This window comes from Ascaphus truei, chromosome 2 (assembly GCF_040206685.1).
Source record: "Ascaphus truei isolate aAscTru1 chromosome 2, aAscTru1.hap1, whole genome shotgun sequence".
Lineage (NCBI taxonomy): Eukaryota > Metazoa > Chordata > Amphibia > Anura > Ascaphidae > Ascaphus > Ascaphus truei.
Genome location: NC_134484.1, coordinates 289,086,532 through 289,110,124, shown reverse-complemented (window position 1 = coordinate 289,110,124; position 23,593 = coordinate 289,086,532). Strand labels below are relative to the sequence as shown.

General features: G+C 43.2%; 1 long non-coding RNA gene across 1 annotated transcript in view; it reads left to right on the top strand.

The window, feature by feature from the left end:
• Positions 1-23,148, top strand: part of LOC142488667 (uncharacterized) — a 92,830-nt gene extending 69,682 nt beyond the window's left edge. The window contains exon 3 of the long non-coding RNA XR_012799569.1: positions 23,029-23,148. This is a non-coding gene — a long non-coding RNA (uncharacterized LOC142488667). The remainder of the gene's footprint in view (positions 1-23,028) is intronic.
• The last annotated feature ends 445 nt before the right edge of the window (positions 23,149-23,593 follow it).

Below are 23,593 nucleotides of genomic sequence, written 5' to 3'. Positions count from 1 at the left end.
TATGTTTTAAATAAAAGTTTTAATCCACTTAGTTGTTTTAAAATCAATAGAGACGCGTATATATGGATATCTTTTAGCATCATTTGCATTTTTGAACAAATAAGAGTCAAATTACGTGCTAAAGTATAATACATCAATGTGAAAAAGATTTTGCCATTAATAATATCTATTTTAATCTTATACTGTTATAACACTAATGCTGTGATTGTTAAGATGTTTAAGTATGAACTGTATTTATTATGTCTTGTCAATTGTGAGTTTGTTTTATGTAGTAAATGTGTGTAGTTTGTGTATGTTAGGCTGCTTTTCACACAGTAGAAGATTGACAGGTATTCCAACCAATTGTGGTCTCCACGAGTTCAGTTTGAGTGACATTTAGCGCAACCAATGGTATACATCCTGTCAGTATTTAAATCCACCATGTACTGTGTTAATTCTCCCCTGAAGAAGTGCGCATGCGCACGAAACGCGTTGGGCCTTTTGAGAATCATTACAGCAGTATACTGGCATAGGAGCAGAGCCTTGCAGAAGACCCCTTGAATAACGGTGTGTTGGAGATACAACTACAGGAGCTAGTTCCGGAACGCGGTCCCGCCTACCGTGACGTCATTCCGGGCGCGGAGAGCAAGCGGTGTGGGAAGCTGCTTGCAGTGACGCCTTGACCGGCGTCGGTCGGGAGAGGTGCCTGCAGTCCTCCACAAGTGGCACGCGTCCACCAACAGCTGCCGCCGGACAATCACTACCGTATCCACCTGCCTATATCCTGTGGACATCTTATAAGTAGGACTCCGGTTTTACACACCGGATCCTAGACCTGCTTTTTATTGTTTAATAAATTCTCTGTATATTAGTCAGCCTATCTGTTCATTGTTGTATGTGTGTGTCTGTCTATGTCTATGTGTTATGTTAATTTAAACAGTGTCACGCTATAATTTTTCCTTCTTGTCTCCCCTGCATCATATACTATTGTTGCTGCTGAGGAATCTGCTGTATATTCGGCTGGATCATCATATATTGGACACTGACACCAATCTCTGGACTTATCCTATTTCCATTCATTTGGACTCTAGGCGCCGGTCTGTATTGTTTTCCTAGAGTATATCTCTACCCTAGATCTCACTAAAGGATATTGGCAGATACCTCTAGCGGAAGAATCCAAATGCAAAACTGCCTTCGCCACCCCTCTCGGGTTATACCAATTCATCACTATGCCATTTGGGTTACATGGGGCTCCAGCCACATTCCAAAGGTTAATGGACAAGGTACTATGACCCCATAGGGCATATGCCGTGGCCTACTTGGATGACATTGTCATCTATAGCAGACACTGGCAGTCTCATATAAAAAGGTTAAGGGCAGTCCTAACATCCTTAAGAGAAGCAGGGCTCACTGCAAATCCCAAAAAATGTGCCCTGGGTAAATCCACTACAAAGTACTTGGGCTATGCCGTTGGGGGAGGGATAGTAAGGCCACTAGCTAGCAAGGTGGCCGCCATAAAGGAAGTCCCCACCCCACAGACAAAGACACAGGTCCGCTCCCTTTTGGGGTTAGCAGGGTATTACTGGCGATTTATCCCCAATTTTTCAGAAATATCTGCACCCCTAACAGATCTGACAAAAAAGAGTGCCCCGACCCAAGTTAAATGGTCTTGGAAGTGCCAAGACGCCTTTGACATGCTAAAAAAGTGCCTGTCAGAGGGCCCCGCTCTTCGGAGCCCAGATTTTAAAGAGCCCTTCATCATCCAGACGGATGCCTCAGAGGTAGGACTGGGAGCAGTGCTGTCTCAGCAATTTGATGGTGTTGAACACCCCATACTGTTCATCAGCCGGAAGCTGTTCCCAAGGGAAGTGAGGTATTCTGTTATTGAGAAGGAGTGCCTCGCTGTAAAATGGGCAATTGAGGCCTTGAGACATTATGTCGCCGGAGTACACTTCACCCTGGTCACTGACCATGCGCCCTTGAAGTGGTTAAACACCATGAAGGACACAAATCCAAGGTTGACCAGGTGGTATATGGCCCTCCAACCCTTCTCTTTTGATATTCAGCATAGACCTGGAAAAGACAATGGAAATGCTGATTTTTTGTCAAGAGAAGGAGTGGAGGGTCAGGCTTCAGCCGTGTGGGACACTAGCCACACACAAACAGGGGAGGTATGTGACAGGGTGAAGTCAACCCCTATCAGTTATGCCTGGGAAACATATGTCTGAGTGCTTCATCCAGCACTCATAAGGGTTAACTCAGGTGGAAGCTAGCTAATCATGATGTAAGCTGACACCTGAGAGCCAGCAAGGTAGATAAGGATCTTGTTACCAGCAGTAGCTGCCTGTCCCAGATGAGAGCACATGGATAGATGTGCTGCTAGCCAGAAGGATGCAGCACACTACTTACTGCAGCCAAAGTAAGATTTCTTTCATTTGTTTGCATGACTGCTTAAAAAGACTCTTACGGTTTGGGTATGGTTTAGCCAGCCAGCCTGCTAGCTAGGACTGCTGTTATCATCAGTTTTCTCCCAACGTGGAGCAGGATTTATTTGCTTAAAGGGACAGTGTACCCGCATGTTATGTTGCTGTGGAGAAATAAAGCCACTGAACGTTTTCATTTATCCTGAAACTACACGTGTGGACTGTTCCCTGACCTCGGCTACAGGCCGTCCTGCCACAGAGACACACAGAGAAAGAGAGACACACAGAGAAAGAGAGACACAGAGAAAGAGACACAGAGAGAATGAGAGAGACAGAGAGAGAGAACACACAAACAGAGAGAATGAGAGACAAAGGGCCTCATGCAGTAAGCGTTGATAAGGATTTTTTCGGCATTTTATAGCCAAAATTGGGTTTGAGATTCAGTATGCGCCGATAAGTGCTTGATTTCGGCAGTTTTCGCAGCCGATAATTTTGTTATGGCCAGTCGCCTGCCGATAAGCCTGTTTTCGGCACTGATCGCCACTTTTTTAAATCGGCTGGATTCAAGTACCAAAATCAGCTTATCGGGGCTGATCGGCACTAGGAAATTGAGATGTTATGGCCAATTTCTCCCGCCAACTAAAGTTGGCAAGTTGGAGGGGAGAACGATCGCTAAGGCTGCCGGAACGGCACTTAGAAAAAAAAAATCTTCTGTACATCAATGGAGTCAATGGAGCGGGGACGTATAACAGTATAGTACTGTTTACGTTTCATTGCTCACAATACAAAGGGGATTTGCATTACAGTGTGGGGGGCATTCCCTGCATTGTGTCACAGCTGACGTGTATTATTTGCATAACATTGTACTTTTAGATGTTTTCATCATTTGCGTGTCACATTACTCATCATGTGATGATGTGTCAAGGGAAAATCCTATACTTAACTCTTAAAGGAGAACCTCACATCATATCACACATTTTACTGAACTGAGCGACAATTATTTATATGATGTTACACATGTCACACATCTAACACATACACCGTATATTCATGTTGCTTTACATTACACAATGCTTGTAATGTGTAACGCATCTTGAAACGTTCATGTACATCTTTCTTCTCATGTTTACATGTAGTTTTGGGTCCTCCCTTTTTCATGACGTCACTTATTGGACACTCAATCACATTGCATGTTTACATTGTAAACGTTGCATTACAAGCACTTCAACCTAACTTCTACACACATGTACAGTAATTAATCACTGGGACACCTTTCAAACTGATTCTATAGCAACTATCCTCATGCAATAAATGTATGCATATGCACACGAGAATTCATTGTTGTCAACATGTGACAATAACATGGCTAATTACACATGTTGCAGCAAACATTTTACACGCCAATCTCAGGCTTTTTGTCAAATTACATGACTGACTGACGCGTTCAGAAGTGTTACATGCATTGCACATTAAATTAATTTTTTTCAAGCAATGTTTGTACAAAGCTTCACGTGACATCATTGGCAAATATCATGATTCCCTGCAGAATACACAGAACAAATACTTCTAAGATCAAGTGCAGACAGCTTGGGACAGAAGTACTTTAATATGTTAATGTAACACCTTGCATTTTACTATGTCACCTGACATCATCACATACCTATTTAAAGGACGCCCATTACCTGCTCATTCACAGCTACTCATTTCAAAATGTTGCGATTGTTTAGGAGACGGAGGAACATTCTTTTCTATGACATGCTTGCTGATCAAGAGAATGACATAGGGCAAGGGAGGGACAGAGCCAGGGACAGTGACAGGGACAGGCACGCGGATACGACAGGGACAGGGAGAGGGACAGGCCGAGGGACAGGTAGAGGGACAGGAGATCAGAGGAGAAGACAGAGGAGACAAGTTGTGCCTCGTCCGCGTGTGTACAGGGAGAGAACCCTGTTAGATGGGATGAGTGAGGAGGAGATAGTAAGTCGCTATCGTTTGAGTTCAGCAGCAATCTTATCTCTTTATGAGGAGATAAGGGGAGATTTAGATTTTTTGACAGCCAGAGGTCGTGCAGTCCCTGGGCTTGTTAAAATGCTGTGCTCATTACATTATCTTGCTTCCGCGTCATTCCAGACAACTGTGGGCATAGTGGGCGGGGTCTCGCAATCTACATTCTCGCGGGCCTTTACCCAGTTTCTCTATGCACTCAATAGACGCGCTAGGAATTATATTCATTTTCCTACAGAGGCGACAGAGTGGCTGGAAGACAGGAATGGCTTTTATAATATAGCAGGGATACCATGTGTGCTGGGTGCAATCGATTGCACACATGTTGCTTTGATTGCACCTAGTCAGAGTGAGCATGTTTACCGCAATCGTAAGCACTACCATTCACTCAATGTACAGGTGGTATGTGATGCCACGATGAGGATAATGCATGTGGTACCCAAATTCCCTGGTTCCAGTCACGATTCCTCTATCCTGAGGAACTCTTCAGTCTTCCATGCGTTCGAAGAGGGACATTTTGAACATGCTTGGCTGCTGGGTGAGTACAGATTTAGATGTTCTAACACAAAACACATTTTTCTTTAGGAATGTTGTCATTGTAGAATCTTATCACTAATGTAAATTTATGTGTGCTCCATTCATTATAGGTGACTCAGGATACGGAATTAGGCCGTGGCTCTTGACTCCGGTGCTAAACCCTCAAACTGAAGCAGAGGAGAGGTACAATGCAGCCCATATATCTACAAGATCTGTTATAGAGAGGACATTTGGCCTACTCAAGACCAGATTTAGGTGTCTCGACAGAACTGGTGGGGCTCTTCTATACAAGCCTCAAAAAGTGTCTGATATTATCCTTGCCTGTTGCATTTTGCACAATGTTGCACTCAGGCACAATGTACAATCAGACCTAGCTGAGGCTTTGGTAGACGAGCATCCAACCCATGTGTTAGGACCAGTATGTCAGGCCAGAGTCTGCACTCATGTTAAGCTTCCATTTTGTCTGGTCATAACTAGTTAAGATTCTGTAGTCAGCCTTTGCTGAAATATAATTCATTAATGCACTCAGTTTCTGCTAAATTGCATTTCCTTTTTTTCTGGTCAGGATATTACTAGATACTTTTGTGAGGTCAATTTCCTGGTGTTTTAGTAGAATATAATAGAATGGTTCTCTGCAAGAAGCAAGGTAGTGAAATAAAGTTGCTAAGACTCAAGGTCTCTTTTGATAACAGACAATGAATAAGCTATGTATTTAGACAATTGCTTGTATTGAAAATAAACACGTCTCAAAAGTCACGCCACTAATATGTCCTGCCCCTAAATCACGCCTCTAATCAAAGCTACGCCCAAGACACACCTAGTATATGCCCAAGACACGCCTATGTTACGCCTCTAACCAATATCTTTTTTTCTTTCTGTATAAAAATCATTACCCTATGAGTAATAAATTGAGACAAAGGATTTGAAACCTGGCGTGCGTTACGTTTCATTTCGTTCGTCTACCAGGCCTGAAGTTCATCAAAGACCGGAGATAATAGTGGCAGGGCGTGTAAAGCTTCTCCGGGGAAGTCTGCTGCAAAATGGTGCAGATGGTGTATCCAGTCACAAGGCTTCAGTTTACTTGGTAGAGGAAAGGCTCAGTTCTGAAGCATAGGCGAGGAATTTAGATTTTCCTTCAGTTTTGGCGTCTAGAAGTGGGAAGTTCACAGAGGTTGTGAGTATACTGCACCGACACACTTTATTCGAGCAAATACCCGGTATGTACCTGGCAGATACCTGGAATGCGCCGCTCCTCACCTCTGACATGCCCCGTTGTGTTTGCCTTCCCAGCCTGGGTTCATGCCTGGCTGATGGGCGGCTGATCTGTTAAATGATAATGATTAGGATTTAATAGGCTGCAATGCTTCGCGTGTCTACCAGATGGCATAAATTCATGAATTGTAATGCAGTATATATATATATACTGTGCAGTATTGCAGCCAGCGGGAATAAAATGCTTCAATCCCTGCTTGGAAAATACCTCAATGCACTCGGGCAGAAAACAGTCACAAACCTCAATACACCCGGGTATACCCGAATTCGTGGGACTAGCCGAGCTCGAATAAAGTGTGTCGCCAGTGTATATGTAAATTTTTATATATGATGCTTCACCCCCTCTGGGAATTTTATAGACCTAAATTGTGACTGAAGAATTGGGATAGGCCCTTTTAAACAGAATTTTTGGTAAGAGTCCAGTAAATTCTGTGCACGACTGGACTGTTATCTCTGATCTAGCTGAACGACCATTGTATATTGTGTATTGTGTAAGTATAAATATTGCAATTATTTGACATAATTTAGCTGTTTTTCTTTAAGCTACTAATGGGTGCTTGCATGAGTAAGAATGACTCTGGACGGAAGCCAAGGAATGTACAAATTTTTAAATGCGAGTGTAAATCTGGTCGGATTCCTGAGGAATTTGTTGCAAAATAATGGTGTCTGTTTTAATTGTGGTGGTTTTGGTCATTGGCAGAGAGTGTGCCACTATCAGTCAGAAGCAGGGAAGTGCTGCTTTGCCCGTGGGGGCTCAGAGTGAAAGTCTCTGTAAAAAAAAAAACAACACCGCTATTTTATGTAAAAGAGTTTGTTTGTATGAATGATGAATTCCTGAATGATTTCTTGTGTGAAAGACACTGTGTGGTCATGCTGATTAACATCTGTACAAAAATATGAATATTAGTTGCTCATGATGAAATCTAAATTTTAAAAGGTTTTAAAAAGGTGTACACCGAATATAGGAGAGAAATACCTCACAACAGAAGGGGAGTATATTCAGCTCGGTCTCTGGTTATAGTTTGAAAGGTTTATTCGTCCTGGCCAGGCGGATACTTTTTAAACCGGACACATTTCTTTTCGTTTGTGGTATTTCTGTCTTAATAAAAGGAGGGGCACAGCCTGTCTCTTACAGTTTAAAGAATGCGAAGCATTCACATTAAAATTAACTAGCTGTGCTTAAACAGTTTATTCATGAGTAAAAAGGTAATGTAGAACTGTTTTCTTTTCCGTAAAGCAGTAAGATAACACATTTCAATTTTATTTCTACAGGATTAAGATGTTTTTGTTTAAAATGCTGGTAAGAGATCATAAGCACTGTTTGAATTAATATATTGTATTATATATGTATATAACGCCATTAATGTACATAGCGCTTCAAAAGGAGGGTGTCCGTGGTGTGAGCGGAGTGTGGTGATATCTGCCTTTAGCAGCATGGAGGTCAGTTATTTTAGCGAGAATTGTCTCCATTAAATAAGCAGTGTAGAAGCCATACAAGACAGGTAGGGTCAAGCTTGCTGTTTATTTAGTCATGGTATAACTCAGGGGTGAGCAAACTTTTTATGCCGAGCCCCCCTTTTCATCCATGAAATTTCTCGGGCCCCCCCTGCCTGATGTAATCAAAATCACGTGAGCTGGTTCAGCCATTGAGGGCGAACCAGCTTTGTAACGCCCCCGCCACGCGTCTACAAAAAAAGTATTTATAGCACAAATTACATAACTTAAAAATAAATATTATAATATTTGTCTAATAGCGTTCCCATTTCTGCTGTATTATTAATCTCTCTCTTCCCGCCACATTAGAACACCTCAGGACCTCTCTAACCTCTTCCAGTCTCTCCCTGTATTTCTCACTCCCCCTCCAGTCCCTCTCTATTCCTCCCCTCAGTGTCTCCCCCTCCCCCCCCACTCTCTTTCCCTCCCCCCAGTGTGTGTCTCTTTCTCCCTCCCCCCATTGTCTCTCACTCTCTCCCTCCCCCCATTGTCTCTCACTCTCTCCCCTCTTCCAGTCTCACACTCCTCTTCCAGTCTCTCCAACTCCCTGTATTTCTCACTCCCCCTCCAGTCCCTCTCTATCCCTCCCCTCAGTGTCTCCCCCCACTCTCTTTCCCTCCCCCTGTGTGTCTCTATTTCTTTCTCCCTCCCCCTAGTGTCCCACTCCCCCCATTGTCTCTCACTCTCCTTCCAGCCATTGCCTCTCCCTCCCCCCAGTGTCTCTCTTGCACTCTCCAACCAGCTATTGTTTCTCCCTCCACCCGGTGTCTCTCTCACACTCTCCCTCCAGCCATTGTGTGTCTCTCTCCCTCCTGCCAGTGTCTCCCTCCCTCCCACCAATGTCTCTCTCATCCCCATCCCCATGTAGCTCTTTCACCCCCCCTCCCCATGTCACACTCACTCTCACCCCCCTCCCCATCTCACACTCTCACCCCCCTCATGTCACTCACACCCTCCCCATGCCTCAGTCTCACACTCACTCCCCCATGTCCCAGTCTCACACTCACTCCCCCATGTCCCAGTCTCACACTCACTCCCCCATGTCCCAGTCTCACACTCACTCCCCCATGTCCCAGTCTCACTCTCCCACCCCCCCATGTCCCAGTCTCACTCCCCCCCCATGTCCCAGTCCCCCCCCATGTCCCAGTCTCACTCCCCCCCATGTGCCAGTCTCACTCCCCCCCCATGTGCCAGTCTCACTCCCCCCCATGTGCCAGTCTCACTCCCCCCCATGTCCCAGTCTCACCCCCCCATGTCCCAGTCTCACCCCCCCATGTCCCAGTTTCACTCCCCCATGTCCCAGTCTCACTCCCCCATGTCCCAGTCTCACTCCCCCATGTCCCAGTCTCACTCCCCCATGTCCCAGTCTCACTCCCCCATGTCCCAGTCTCACTCCCCCATGTCCCAGTCTCACCCCCCCCCATGTCCCAGTCTCACCCCCCCCATGTCCCAGTCTCACCCCCCCCTATGTCCCAGTCTCACTCACCCCCCCCATGTCCCAGTCTCACTCCCCCCCATGTCCCAGTCTCACTCCCCCCCCATGTCCCAGTCTCACTCACCCCCCCCCATGTCCCAGTCTCACTCACCCCCCCCATGTCCCAGTCTCACTCACCCCCCCCCCATGTCCCAGTCTCACCCCCCCCCCCATGTCCCAGTCTCACTCCCCCCCCATGTCCCAGTCTCACTCCCCCCCCATGTCCCAGTCTCACTCCCCCCCCCATGTCCCAGTCTCACTCCCCCCCCCATGTCCCAGTCTCACTCCCCCCCCCATGTCCCAGTCTCACTCCCCCCCCCATGTCCCAGTCTCACTCCCCCCCCCATGTCCCAGTCTCACTCCCCCCCCCCATGTCCCAGTCTCACTCCCCCCCCCCATGTCCCAGTCTCACTCCCCCCCCCCATGTCCCAGTCTCACTCCCCCCCCCCCATGTCCCAGTCTCACTCCCCCCCCCCATGTCCCAGTCTCACTCCCCCCCCCCATGTCCCAGTCTCACTCCCCCCCCCCCCCATGTCCCAGTCTCACTCCCCCCCCCCATGTCCCAGTCTCACTCCCCCCCCCCCCATGTCCCAGTCTCACTCCCCCCCCCCCCCCATGTCCCAGTCTCACTCCCCCCCCCCCCCCATGTCCCAGTCTCACTCCCCCCCCCCCCATGTCCCAGTCTCACTCCCCCCCCCCCATGTCCCAGTCTCACTCCCCCCCCCCCATGTCCCAGTCTCACTCCCCCCCCCCCATGTCCCAGTCTCACTCCCCCCCCCCATGTCCCAGTCTCACTCACCCCCTCTCCCCATGTCACACACGCAGGCAGCAGGAAGCAACGAGATGCTGCTGTGTACTGTAGCACAGCGCCACCTAATGGCTAAAAGAAAAATTGCAGCTGCAGACGGCTTTTTTCCCTCTGCTCCTGGCAAAATCGCCGCTGCTTCCTGCGCCCCCCCTAAACAATCTTGCGCCCCCCCAGGGGGGCGCGCCCCCCAGTTTGCGCACCGCTGGTATAACTGTTGCATGTTTGAAGATATTTTGTTTAGTTTAAGAGAGGACATAGTTAAAACGGGATAGCAATTGTATTGATGGAAGTTTGCAGGAGTATGAGATTTCTTGCAGAAGGCATTCAGGTGAATGAATGAAAGAATATTGCATGCTCTTGTAGGCATAGACTTGGTGTTTATAAGTAATTTGAAATATTCCCGTTATTTAATTTTTGAAAGACCATACAAAATGCAGTTTTAGGACAGCGTGGAAAGCTTCATATTTAACATTAAACTAATGTTACAATCCCCTGCGTGAGGATTAATCCAGCAGTTAATATGAATTAGACAGTGAAACTCATTGTCTGCTATCTGTACTTTTGAGGTTTCTGGCTGTTTTCCCAGAAAAAAAGAAAAAAAAGCGCTTTGAAAATTATTATTTTTTTCTTTTTAAAGTCAGAGTGTCTTTTAAAGTTAATGCTGGCCGTGTGCTCACCACTTTGCAAAGGGTTCAAAATTATTTGTCTATTTTAAAAGGAAATCTTTTGTTCAGGATTTCAGGATTTTTTCTTATACTGTAAATGCCACAGTTGTTAAAAGACCTACTGCAGGCTTTTTCTTTTAACACAAGCAGTAAATATTTTTATAGTCACTACACATACAAATCTATTTACCAGTTTAATTTTGCTATATGTCAAAGCAACCTGTTTTCATAATTTTTAGTATTTTTGTATTTTTGTTCACATGTATAGATAATATATGAACAGAAGAGGGGAGATACATACATAGGTTATTGAAGGTCTTTCTGAAATCCCTATAGAGGGATTTGATATGAACTTGATATGTTGTAAATGATATACAATGCACAGCAGGTTCAGAATTTATTATAGCAATGTTAACTCCAAGATCTGACAGGCCCCTGGTAAATAATAATACATTTGCAGATGTCACCGCAAAGCAGGTAGCAAGCCGTCCCTATGTTGAGGGATATATGATATCTGCCAAATTTATAATTTTGTAACCATTTATTTGTTTTTCGGTATGTCCTGGAAATAGAGTTAAAGGACAGGGGATATATAATTGCATAAGTGAGCAGGGTATATATTATATACAAGGCATTTCACATTTTTTAGCAGAATAGTTACAGTGGACTGCTTGAGGTGAAAGCCAGGAGTGACTGTGGGTGTGGGACAATAGCCATGAGTGCAGGCTGTTAGGATGCTTGATTTGTGGGGCGAGTTTTAAGGTTAGTTAGTATTAAATGACAAAAAGGTTGACACCATTTGCATCAGAGAAAATGGCAGATGGCAGTTAGGTATGAATGAGAGTAAGTGTGTATTGGGAGAAGAGAGATTGATTTGTAGTTTGAGACAGTATTTTTGTCCCCATTTTTGAAGATTGGGACAACTCTAGCAGTTTTCCAGGTCTTAGGGATATGGCCTGCAGACAGGATAGAATTGATTATGGAAGCAATTGGTTTGGCACAGGTTGAGGTACCAAGTTTTAGGAACTTAAATTGTAGCAAAGTCAAGTCCATATTGGTTGCTTAGTTTAAAATTTGAGGAGCATTAATAGGGAATATCTCTGTTTAATATTGCGGATGCTAATAATAGTAGTAACCATATTAATACAAGAATTTATTTCTAGGTATAAATTCTCTCCCTATGGGACACTTATGGGATGAGTTATGACCATCAGTAGTTCAAAGTAACGAATTAAGGACCATGCTATTGGTAATAAAACAATTAATAAGTACACTGGCGACACACTTTATTCGAGCTCGGCTAGTCCCACGAATTCGGGTATACCCAGGTGTATTGAGGTTTGTGACTGTTTTCTGCCCGAGTGCATTGAGGTATTTTCCAAGCAGGGATTGAAGCATTTTATTCCCGCTGGCTGCAATACTGCACAGTATATATATATATACTGCATTACAATTCATGAATTTATGCCATCTGGTAGACACGCGAAGCATTGCAGCCTATTAAATCCTAATCATTATCATTTAACAGATCAGCCGCCCGTCAGCCAGGCATGAACCCAGGCTGGGAAGGCAAATGCAACGGGGCTTGCCAGAGGTGAGGAGCGGCGCATTCCAGGTATCTGCCAGGTACATACTGGGTATTTGCTCGAATAAAGTGTGTCGGTGCAGTATTGCATGCAACTAATATATATTTTTGAGTCTTTCTAGGCACAGGTTAAAGCTGAAAGTGCACCTACGCAAGACGGGTTAATGGTCAAGCATTTTCTACGCAAGCACGCTCATCATCCCAGATGAAAATGCCATTTAAATACTACTCATCACCAGCATTGCAGTAAAAAAAATTCTTATCATCATGGATACACATCACGCACGTCAAAATAGTGCCAGCCTAAGCACAAACAGCTAATAAAGACAAAGACACAGCACCTGCAAATAAGTGTTTTGATGGACACAATACTCTCTGACCACTAATCATCAAGGGAGAAAGGTCATAGGCAAAAATGTCCAGGCCTCAACACACGAACTTTGAACTTTTTATTTTTACAGGTTTTTATTATTTTTCAGTTACAATGTATGCTCTATTATGTTTGTGTACGTGGCGTCCGCTAAGGATGACAAAATAGTATATGGTATTATTTGTTTAACTTTGTTTATTTTGTTTGGATTTCTAGGTTAATAGAATCTCCCTGCAGAATGATATCCCGGTGGGAGAATGCTTTATCAGTCAAACACACGGTTATGTTAATTGCTCACAGGTAGAGTTAGAAACAGAAGAGATGCACCCAATACACAAGTGCTAAAAAGTAGTCTATGGGAAAAATAAGTTTCAGGGAATTTATTCCCAAATGTAGGAGTTGGGTTACTGTATGACAGGTTTACAGGGATATCCTAAATCATACAACCACAGACGTTTACTCATTTAACCAAGAATAGGTTTAGTTTAAATTAATGGCTCCGCAGAATAAAATAGCTCTAGACTATATTTTAGCCTCAAAAGGAGGGGCATGTATGCGCCCTAGTTAAAGCGCAATGTTGTGTATTTATCCAGGATTTAGGGATCATGGGGACTTGGTGGTTGGATTGATTTGCTTTGAGCGAAGCTAGCGAATGTTTTTGTATGTGTGTGTTTGTCCTACTCATTGCTCTCTATGTATTAAGTACAGCAAAACTCTGATCCAGAAGTGCGTTGCAACCCCCACCGACGCTATGCCTCTCTGCGGTGATGATGTCGCCAGTCCCCCAGAAGAAGAGACCAAAGAAGAAATCAACTTGGCTGATATAATGGCCGGAAAAGAAAGGAAAGAAGTTATGCACAACTTGGACATCTTGGTCCATCAGGACTATGAAACGGTTAACTGTTCTGTTCCTTAAATAGACTGTCTCTTAAGGATATGGGGGGACTGAGAAGACTGGATATGAGGAAGGTGGGAGGTCACAAAGGGACGTGAGTCAACCACAAGGAAAGGATCACAAGTCAGCCATTTTGACCATAGCAGCCATCTTGGTCCGTTTTGCCATTCTGAGTAAATGCAGTATGAAAGATGTATGCAAGAAGAATGTTTGTGCAGTCGCTCTTAGCAGAAATTAGCCCCCACCAATTCTCACAAATAGCTGACCCTTAGATTATGTGACATATTGAGATGTAAGCCATTTTCTAATCTATAGAAATATTTAATGATATATATATATATCTCTATTGGTTGTGTGGCATGTGGGCCACTAAAATTGTACCCTGCAATCACACTACCCTTTGTTATCTGAGTTTCATCCTTCCCACTTTCTGTGTATCTGACACATTACCCCAAGGAAGGCTGAGAAATCGAAAAGATCTGACCAGGATCATTAGCCCAGCCCGCATTGCAGCTGGGGTTTTTATACCTAGTTTAGGTGTTCTGGATCTCTATTCTAAATTAAGTAAGCTGATGGTAAATAGTGATGATGCTCTTAATCAGACAAGTGATGCTATCATCCGTTTGACTAATGAACAAGAGCAGATCCGAACAGTATTATTACAGAATAGAATGGCTCTTGATTATCTGCTAGCCTCACAAGGAGGTGTTTGTAAACTTGTAGGACAGAAGTGCTGTGCCTATATTGAGGATGAGTCTGGCGCTTTTCATAAAGATATGGATAAGTTACAGGAAATTCAGGCAAGGATGCGTAAAGAATCCTCAGGCCTTAGATTAAATTGGATGTCAGGACTCACTAGTTGGATCGGAGAATTGGGTATGAAAATTCTCTATGGTTTTATTGTAGTGATTAGTATAATCGCAGCAATTTTTGTTATTTTTCACTGTGCTAAGTGTGCAATGCTTTCATTTGTCTCAAGGAAACCTTCAGTTTCATCTCACGCCATGTATGCAACTAATAATTCATATGAGGCCATGAACAGAGTCTATGATACTATTGGTCCCCATAAGGCCATAGTCATAGAGAAGCATACCTAGTAAGGGTATTTGTTCTTTTAGAGAACAAAAAGGAGGGATTGTTAGGACCAGTATGTCAGGCCAGAGTCTGCACTCATGTTAAGCTTCCATTTTGTCTGGTCATAACTAGTTAAGATTCTGTAGTCAGCCTTTGCTGAAATATAATTCATAAATGCACTCAGTTTCTGCTAAATTGCATTTCCTTTTTTTCTGGTCAGGATATTACTAGATACTTTTGTGAGGTCAATTTCCTGGTGTTTTAGTAGAATATAATAGAATGGTTCTCTGCAAGAAGCAAGGTAGTGAAATAAAGTTGCTAAGACTCAAGGTCTCTTTTGATAACAGACAATGAATAAGCTATGTATTTAGACAATTGCTTGTATTGAAAATAAACACGTCTCAAAAGTCACGCCACTAATATGTCCTGCCCCTAAATCACGCCTCTAATCAAAGCTACGCCCAAGACACACCTAGTATACACCCAAGACACGCCTATGTTACGCCTCTAACCAATATCTTTTTTTCTTTCTGTATAAAAATCATTACCCTATGAGTAATAAATTGAGACAAAGGATTTGAAACCTGGCGTGCGTTACGTTTCATTTCATTCGTCTACCAGGCCTGAAGTTCATCAAAGACCGGAGATAACAGTGGCAGGGCGTGTAAAGCTTCTCCGGGGAAGTCTGCTGCAAAATGGTGCAGATGGTGTATCCAGTCACAAGGCTTCAGTTTACTTGGTAGAGGAAAGGCTCAGTTCTGAAGCATAGACGAGGAATTTAGATTTTCCTTCACCATGTAGCTGCTGAAAATGAACAAACAGCCAGTGGTGGCCAGACACGCCAGAATTTTATCAATTCCTTTTTTTCTTGTAAGTAAAAACATATATGTTCCTAGTACTACTTTTATAGATTAATTATGTTATATTAACAATAATGTTTCTTTATATAACCTTCTGTTAGGACACAGATGAATATGGGTTGCACCACTTTCTTTTCTCTGCTGTGTGCGCAAAGGGATGTGGCAGCGGTATGTTATTGTTGCACAGGTTATATAATCCCTCTTCAATTGTACATTAGTTGTGTGTATGTTAATACAACTGGGGTAACAAAGCAGTAATATTTTAGCATTGTGTTGTTCCTTATGCTAACACAATACACATAGTATGGCCATAGTCGTTCATTCTTGCAGTATGCTTACATACAATGTTATTGGTGCAGTGTAACATGTACATCCATATGATGTGTACACCAGGCTGCTTTACATTTTGAATGTCATTAAATATACATGGTGTTGCACATTTAACACCAAATACACACTTTGCTGTGTTGCTTACGGTACTGAAGATGGCATGTCAAAGTTTGCAATTTATATATTGTTCCTTTGCATTATAGGTATATCTCCAGTATGACTGATCATGGTATGTATATTTGCTGACATCTGGCATAAGATGTGCCTACCTCAATATTCGTATAATTATTTGAACTAAAAACCCAACATATTGGTTCAAAGACAAATGTTACATATATGTACTTTCTGTATCATGTACATGCATTTATCTACTATTGAGGTTTCATGTGCATTGTATTAGAAAATGATTACTCCCATTTCATCACATTTAATGTATGTTCCCTTATAAATTCCATTAATGTAATATAGAGGTGTTTGGAGAGAAGGGGATAACTGTACTTATTTGTTTACTTACGGGAGCTCATTAATCACGGATGCAATTGACTGATCATAACACTCCATGCATGAATGCCTGTAATCACAACAATGCGTGGTACATCTTATATTTAGCAATGTAGGTGATTATTAATGCTACAAAATATTTGTCAACATTAATTAAACATTGTCACATGTGTATGTATAAGTCACACGTCTGTTGATGTGACCTACATGTAACAAGTGTCAAAGTGTAAACAAAACCACTATTGTGTCAATAATTTTACTGTAATTTTGCATTTCTAATTTCCCACAATGACAATGTTGGTAATATATTTGGAATGTCATTGACTTCACTTCATCATTATCATGATGATAATTATCAAGTATTCTCAAAATATAACCGTCAATCACGTGCACATTAGCATAGGCACACTTTTTAAGACAACTGTTTGTGTCTGTATCAATTTGTGTATGATCCATGTATAACACTGACAAATGATAACAGCAGGTTTATTATGGTAGCTTATATCATCATATTGACTGTACTATGTATGTGTTGAACGTTTAATAAACACAGTAAACTATAGTTAGTTTGGTACATGAAATATACACATAAACCTACTTCATTACATGATGTTGATGTAATATTCAGAACATCATGCATTGTAGGGGACCACAACATCTTGCCAATAACATTATTTGCTACAGTCCCAAACCATTTTATCAACATACCCATGTAACAAGAGATTTTTAACAAGAAATGGCTAGTTGGTTGTAAGTGTCCTTTACATAGGGAGAAGGAGTGGCTCAGTGAGTAAAGACACACACTGGCACTGAGAGTTTGAAGCAGGGGAGTCTGGTTCAATTCCCGGTGTCGCATCCTTGTGACCTTGGGCAAGTCACTTTATCTCCCTGTGCCTCAGGCGGCAAAAAATACATTGTAAGCTCCACAGGCCAGGGACCTCAGCCTGAAAAATGTGTCTGTAAAGTGCTGCGTACAACTAGCAGCGCTATACAAGAACATGCTGATATTATTATTATAATTATTATTATTGTTACATAGTTTCGACAGTCATACGTTCCATTACACAATAGAATACACAAATGTGTTAGCAGAGTGGGAATGGTTGTTATATATAATACACACCATGGCCTAAAATGTTAGTAGTAATTAAAGAACACTCAAGAAAATTTCTAGCTGCACTCTTTTGCAACATCATTATGTTAATTAAGTGCTTATGCAATATAGGCATAAGGGTATCACATTTTTAATTGTTTGTTAATAAGCGCTGCAAGCAATATAAAATTAGTTCCATATGTAGTATAGTAGTCGGTGGCTCCTCCTCACAATCATCTCATATAAAGGTAGACTCTTCTGAAATCATACATTGATCCGATTGTATCTTCCCCGACATCTCTGAAATACAGCAAACACATGATGGTCAAAGATGCCACCTTACTATATATGTATCCGTGACAATGCGTTACACAGCTCTATATGATTGTGTACATACACACGTCAGTCACTTATATGTTAGAACTACAAGTGTACATCATTATGTAATCAATAATTAAATTAGTAGCAGGCATAACTATGTATATGAAGTTAACGTTGCCTGTATACTGAAAAATGTGCGCGCACATCTTAGTGTGCGCACGCACTTCACGCTTGGGTCGACTAACTGTTAGCGCATGCGCAAAGCAATGCGTACGTTGTGCGTTCAATACATGTTGAAAATAGCATTAACCATTAAATATTTATTTCAAATACAATGAAGGCGAAACTACATTCCTTCTAAACGAGTACATCTGTATTCTTTTTAAACAAATGTGTGTGGACAGAAAGCACGGCCGATAACACAATGCTCAAATGCAATACGTGTGACGTCATGTTAAGCCAGCGTCAAGCGCACGCAAACACTCCTCCCACTCAATTAACATTCGGCTAACGCCCAGTGTACGCCCACAAACACTGAGGCGCACACATGACACAGTGCAGTTACCGTAACTATAACAAAACAACACAGCCAACAGGCTTTGACACGCGCACATTGCTTGGGGGCGGGACTTACATCCGTAATCCTTTTTATGGACGCCTTGGCACATGACAAGGGTCCCACGTCATACGTGGTCGACCCGGTTTGTTTTTTGTAGATGTTGCATGATAACAAAAGAGGTGTGTGTTACAGTTATGGTAACATGTTTATAATATGTTTAAAGGGATAGGAAAGTACATATATTTATTCCGTGAGCAATGTGTACTACTCTTTCAGGTTCTACTATATTGTATGTATGTATGTATGTCTTTATTTGTATAGCGCCATAAAATGTACATAGCGCTTCACAGTAGTAATACATGTCATATAAATAACAAATATAAATAACAGATCATGGGAATAAGTGCTTCAGACATACTGTAAAAGTAACATTAAGGAAGGAGTCCCTGCTCCGAGGAGCTTACAATCTAATTGGTAGGTAGGGAGAACGTACAGAGACAGTAGGAGGGAATACTAGTAAGTGCTTCTGCAGGGGGCCAAGCTTTGTGTCATGTGTCCATGATTATCCAGTGCTACTCATATGCTTCTTTAAGCAGATGTGTCTTAAGGTGGGTCTTAAAGGTGGATAGCGAGGGGGCTAGTCGGGTATTGAGGGGAAGGGCATTCCAGAGGTGTGGGGCAGAAAGTGAGAAAGGTTTAAGGCGGGAGAGAGCTTTAGATACAAAGGGGGTAGTAAGAAGACTTCCTTGAGAAGAACGCAATAGTCGTGATGGTGCATAGCGAGAAATTAGGGCTGAGATGTAATGAGGGGCAGAAGAATGTAAAGCTTTAAAAGTGAGCAGTAGAATTGAGTGTGAGATACGCGATTTAATCGGAAGCCAGGAGAGGGATTTCAGCAGGGGAGACGCTGACACAGATTTAGGAAAGAGTAGAGTGATTCTGGCAGCAGTGTTTAGGATAGATTGTAGGGGAGACAGGTGAGAGGTAGGAAGGCCGGACAGCAGGAGGTTGCAGTAATCGAGACGGGAGAGAATGAGGGCCTGAGTCAGAGTTTTAGCAGTTGAGTAACAGAGGAAAGGGCGTATCTTTGTGATATTGCGGAGGAAAAAGCGACAAGTTTTAGAAACATTTTGAATATGAGAGGAGAATGAGAGAGAGGAATCAAGTGTGACCCCTAGGCAGCGTGCTTGGGCTACTGGGTGAATGATCGTATTTCCAATAGCAATGTGGAAGGATGTAGTAGGGCCAGGTTTGGGAGGTAGTATAAGGAGCTCTGTTTTTGCCATGTTAAGTTTCAGTCAGCGGATGGCCATCCAGGATGATATTCCAGAGAGGCATTCAGAAACTTTGGTCTGTATAGCAGGTGTAAGGTCAGGGGTTGAAAGGTAAATTTGTGTGTCGTCAGCATAGAGGTGATATTTAAACCCAAAAGATGTGATTATGTCACCTAGAAAGAGTGTGTAGAGAGAAAAGAGAAGGGGTCCCAGGACAGAGCCCTGGGGTACCCCCACAGAGAGATCAATAGAGGAGGAGGAGGTGTTAGCAAAAGAGACACTGAAGGTACGATGGGAGAGGTAAGAGGAGATCCAGGATAAAGCTTTGTTCCGAATACCAAGAGTATGGAGAATGTGAAGGAGAAGAGGGTGGTCCATGGTGTCGAATGCTGCAGAGAGGTCGAGTAATATGAGCAGAGTGTAATGACCTCTGTCTTTGGCAGCGTGGAGGTCGTCAGTTATTTTAGTGAGGGCTGTTTCAGTAGAGTGAGCAGTGCGGAAGCCAGATTGTAGAGGGTCTAGTACAGAATAGGTGTTGAGAAAGTGTAGCAATCGAGAGAATACAAGACGTTCAAGGAGTTTGGAGGCAAAAGGCAGGAGGGAGACAGGTCGATAGTTAGAAGGACAGGTAGGGTCAAGCTTGCTGTTTTTGAGTAATGGTATAACGGTTGCATGCTTGAAGGATGAAGGAAAGGTACCAGAGTAGAGGGAAGAGTTAAAGATCTGTGTGAGCATAGGGATTATAGAAGGAGCAAGAGGTTTTAGGAGATGGGAGGGAATGGGATCAAGAGGGCAAGTGGTAGAGGGAGAAGAGGAGATCAGCAGTGATACATCCTCCTCCGAGATAGCAGAAAAAGAGTCAAGAAAGACAGGAGGAGAGTTGGGAAGCATTGTGGGATGGGAGGAGGCAACAGATGGGATGTTCTGCCGTATGGACTCCACCTTTTCCTTAAAAAAGTCAGCAAAGTCCTGAGGTGAGATGGAGGAAGAAGAGGAGGCAGCTGAGGGTGGTCTGAGTAGAGAGTCAAAGACAGAAAAGAGACGGCGTGGGTTAGACTTGTGTGTGTTGATTAGTGATGAAAAATAGGTTTGTTTAGCCTGAAAGAGGGCAGAGTTGAAACAGGATAGCATAAATTTGTAGTGAATGAAGTCTGCGAGCGTATGAGATTTCCTCCAGAGGCGTTCAGAGGAACGAGTGGAGGAACGCAGCATGCGTGTGTGGGAGTTTAGCCAGGGTCTGGGGTTAGAAGGGCGAGGACGGCAGAGAGAAAGTGGGGCATGAAGATCAAGAGAGGAAGATAAGGCAGAGTTGTAGTTCCTGACCAGGTTGTCAGGGTCTGAAGCAGAACTGAGAGAGGAGAGGGAGGAGCGTAAAGTGGAATCAAGAGCTGGTAGGTTAATAGAGCGCAGGTTTCTGCAAAAACGAGGGCGAGATGGAGATGGAGATGGAGAGAAGCGAGAGAGAGAAAATGAGATGAGGTGATGGTCGGAGAGAGGAAAAGGGGAAATGGAGAAGTCGGAGAGAGAGAAGTTTTTAGTGAAAACCAGGTCTAAGTAGTGGCCATCCTTGTGGGTGCTGGCTGCAGTCCACTGTTGAAGGCCAAAAGAAGAGGTTAGAGAAAGAAAGCGGGAAGCCCAAGGGAGAGAGGGGTCATCAATGTGGCAGTTGAAGTCCCCAAGGAGAAGAACAGGGGAGTCTGAGGAGAGAAAGAAAGAGAGCCAGGATTCAAAGTGAGAGAGAAAGGCAGAAGGGGGATGAGTAGAGGAAGGTGGGCGATAGATGACCGCCACATGGACCGGGAGAGGAGAGAAGATCTGGACTGTGTGAGCCTCGAAGGAGGGAAAAGCAAGAGAGGGGGGAATAGAAACTGTTCTGTAACGGCAGAGAGAGGAGAGCAGGAGCCCCACGCCTCCACCCCTGCCACCAGGGCGTGGAGTGTGGGAGAAGGAAAGGCCACCATAGGAGAGGGCAGCTTCCAGAGCAGAGTCAGACTGAGTGAGCCAGGTCTCAGTTATAGCAAAGAGAAGCAGGGAGTGAGAGAGAAAGAAGTCATGCACAGAGAGGAACTTGTTAGAGAGGGAGCGAGCATTCCAAAGGGCACAGGAGAAAGGGAGAGAGGAGGGAGGGTGGCAGGGGATGGGTATGAGGTTAGAGGGGTTGACACCAGAAGGAGTAGAAGTTGCATGTGGAAGGCGAGGACGAGAGAAAGTAGAAATAAGGCAGGGACCAGGATTGGGAGAGATATCCCCAGAAGCAAGGAGGAGAAGCATGGACAGAAAGAGAATGTGAGAGGATGATTTGTAGGGGTGTGTTTTAGTGCAGGCGGCATAACTGTGTGGTGACAGAGGGCGCAGGTAAGAGAGGAGTTCATGTGAACTGAGAAGTGGTGAAGTAAGGAGAGATGGCGAAATATGAATAGAGTTAGAGACATGATGAGGCTGGTGGAAGGAAGTGCATAATTTGAGAATAAGTGAGGTTACAGTAAATATAAAAAGTAAAGGTGGCATCACAGCAATAGTAATGTGTTGAGATGTGCAGTGTGGGATGATAACCTTCTTTCCAGCGTAGTTCAAATGCAGGAATCAGAAGCAGTAGATTGTGTTCATTTTTTTTTACACTTCTTTTTTGAACTTCCTTTTTTAAACTTGCATACTACTTGAAAGATTTCTACTTAAAAGCATTTCTGCTTAAGAGCAAAGGCTGCAAGCAGCAATGGCTATTGTGAGTTTACTTATATACATTTAGAAAGTCACCTGGTTGGTACAACAAACTTAATTAGCACATGTGAGGGTGGTTAAACCAAATTGTTTTTCAAAGGTGGGTGTTGTCTTGCACAAGTGTGAAAGATGAATTAAATTAAGGCAATAGGGGGATGATTTCCATACAGACAATTTGAGATGTTTTTACCTAAATTGAACTAAAATGAGCTAAATAGACAGCAGGGTATGAGGATTGCAGGACACACAGACAATTTGAGATGTTTTTACCTAAATTGAACTAAAATGAGCTAAATAGACAGCAGGGTATGAGGATTGCAGGACACACAGACAATTTGAGATGTTTTTACCTAAATTGAACTAAAATGAGCTAAATAGACAGCAGGGTATGAGGATTGCAGGACACACAGACAATTTGAGATGTTTTTACCTAAATTGAACTAAAATGAGCTAAATAGACAGCAGGGTATGAGGATTGCAGGACACACAGACAATTTGAGATGTTTTTACCTGAGAAAAGACAAGAGATGAGATGAGATGAGAAGCAGATCAATGGTCCCAACTTCCTTTTTTAAACTTGCATACTACTTGAAAGATTTCTACTTAAAAGCATTTCTGCTTAAGAGCAAAGGCTATTGTAATAGGAAACAATTTGTTTGTGATCGCTACATGTTATGCAGTCTGCAATGTTACGCTGTATCCACGCATTTAAAGTTAAAATGGTGGTTACAAAAAAAAAAACTTTTAACGCTGTGTCAACGCATAACGATTTTATATTTACCATTCTTGTAGAAGTAACACTTCGTCTGCCTACAACTGGTCGCTCCAGAAAACCAAGGCATTTGCATCCACGGTTGACCCAAACGCTGAATCCTGTATGACACACATCTCCTCCATGAAGCGCTCATAGGAATCGCCACTGCTTTCTTCAAACAATTGGTCCGGAGGTAGGTTCATTTCTTCGGGTACCCATTCGAATGCATTTGCAGCAAAAACGCTTTGTACAAAATCATAGTAGTTATGTTCTTGTAGAATGTGTGTTTCAGCAATGGCGGGTGCATATATTGCAGCAGGTATGGATTCACACGGAACAGTAGTAGCGGATCCATTGCTATTGGCATTAGGAATAAATATGCCATTTAGCACAATATGTGTGCCGTCTTCCACGGTGAATTGTTTTTCCTTAGCAATCTTCCAAAAACCATACCTTTCTTGTAGCTTATCCTGCACACGTTCAAAACAGTCATTAGTTGATAAAGTGAATCTTACTGAGGATTTTAAATTTCGCGCACGCCCAGGTTCTTGGTAATAAGGATACTTTGCTCTAATCTAATCATAGATTTGTCCCACGTTGACT